The sequence below is a fragment of the Crocodylus porosus genome, unplaced genomic scaffold (genome assembly GCF_001723895.1).
Source record: "Crocodylus porosus isolate Cpor-Errol unplaced genomic scaffold, CroPor_comp1, whole genome shotgun sequence".
In the NCBI taxonomy this organism is placed as follows: Eukaryota; Metazoa; Chordata; order Crocodylia; family Crocodylidae; genus Crocodylus; species Crocodylus porosus.
The window spans coordinates 9,796,002-9,797,768 of NW_017728918.1; the positions used below are offsets into that span (position 1 = coordinate 9,796,002).

General features: G+C 49.3%; 1 protein-coding gene across 1 annotated transcript in view; it reads left to right on the forward strand.

Moving 5' to 3' along the window:
- Nucleotides 1-1,767, forward strand: part of LOC109311547 (angiopoietin-related protein 7-like) — a 28,521-nt gene that overhangs the window by 17,731 nt on the left and 9,023 nt on the right. The window lies entirely within an intron of this gene.

A 1,767-nucleotide genomic window follows, 5' to 3' on the forward strand; every position in this document is an offset into this window, starting at 1 on the left:
AAAAAAATATTGGCTTCTGGAGTTTTCCTTTTGCTGAAAAAGTGGGAGATTTCAACCAAAAGTGAGTATTTTCCTGGTGATTAAAACCCATCTTTCGTTGCAGAGCTGCTTGCAATTAAGGCGCTTTGGCAGGCTCTTCCCCACAGCTCTGACTTTTTGACAGCAGAAGGGAGTCCCGCTGTAATTGCTTGGCTTACTCAGTAATATTGAAGGGATGGTGTTTTCTCTAGAATCACAGGCAATGAGGGTTGAAGGGAGCTCAGATCTCATCCAACCACCTGCTCCAAGCAGGACCAGCCCCAGCTACATCGACCCAGCCAGGGCTTTGTCTACCCGGGTCTCCAACACCTCTGATGGATGGAGAGTGCACCACCTCCCTGGGGAGCCTGCTCCATTGCTTCCCTGAGGGTGGGTATTTATCTAGGACCAGCCAGGCTGATCCCAATGACTTCTTCTCCATGTGCCACCGAGGAGACCTAAGCTGTTAATGCCAGTCACCTGCCAGCTGGGGGCTGATTTGAACCAGTGACGTAGGGTAGAAAGGTAGATAGTCTGCTCCCAATCTGCTAAACCGGCTAATCTAAGCACTTCCTGTCGTGCTGACTTGAAATGGGAATGAAGCCAGCTCCCTTGATCTTAAATACCCCAGCGAAGAGATGGCATATGCAGCTAGCCTGGTTAGGTGTGCTGAAACCATGGACCAAGAGCAAAGAGCAGAAGCAAATAAGCGGATTGGTGCCAGGAGTAATATCCCCATGGATCATGGATCTTGATTGTTTTCCTGGTGACCCTTCCTTAATATCCTGTTCTTCCTGAGGTTCCTTCCAGCCCTCCAGGTCCTTTTTAGAAACAGCACTGGGGTATCAACCCAGGAGCAGTCCAACGGGGTTGTGATATTACCATTGCTCTACTTTGTCCCTGCTCCTTGCAGTTAATGAGGGACCTGCAAGCCAACAAACCGTCAGGCTTGGAAAGCTCAATTCTCTCCCCAGTCTGTGGGACCTACATCCATTGCCTGCCCTTGTTCATCTTTTCCACTTGCTTCATGGGACAGAAAAGAAAAGCCCACGTGACTCTTTATAACCCCATCAATCCCCAAGACCTGGCAATACTGCCAGGTTGGGATTCAGGTCAGGAGGGGCTTGCGCTAGGACAGTGGTGTGGACAAGAGGAAGTGATCTCTGGCTGTGTGAGTTATTCTTAGACCTCTCTCTTGCTACCTTGCTCCTTCTTTCTCTGCATTCAGCTGTCTAGAGAATCAGGGGGACCTGCTGCCATTGGGGATGCCTATACCTCCAGCTTGGGGCAAGCCCCAGGCTTTGCCCCCACTAACGCAAGCTTGCCTTCCCATGGCAGCTGCTTTGAAGCACAGGCATTGGTGGACTGATTCCTAGAAAAACAGGAAAAGGTAACTCAAATGGAGCCCTTCTAGGAATCGCACTTACTACTAATTTCGCCTGCTCCTGGCTCTGACTGTGCTGTTTTGCTAAGAGGTTGGACAGTGGATTTGTGTAGGATAGTTTGAGTCTCAGGCAGGGGGTGCACTAGATGTGACCTCTGGAGCTCCCTTCCAGCCCCACTTCTCTATAATTACATGATAATTATATGATTACATAATTATACGATTCTAATTACAGGTGGGAGAGGCACGAAGTAGGGTGCAGAAAGGTTGGTGGCAAACTTGCACTGTGCAGCACTGAGATGAACTGTGGGCACACTGGGCACGTCTACATGTGCACATTTATTGTGCAGTAACCAAAATTACTG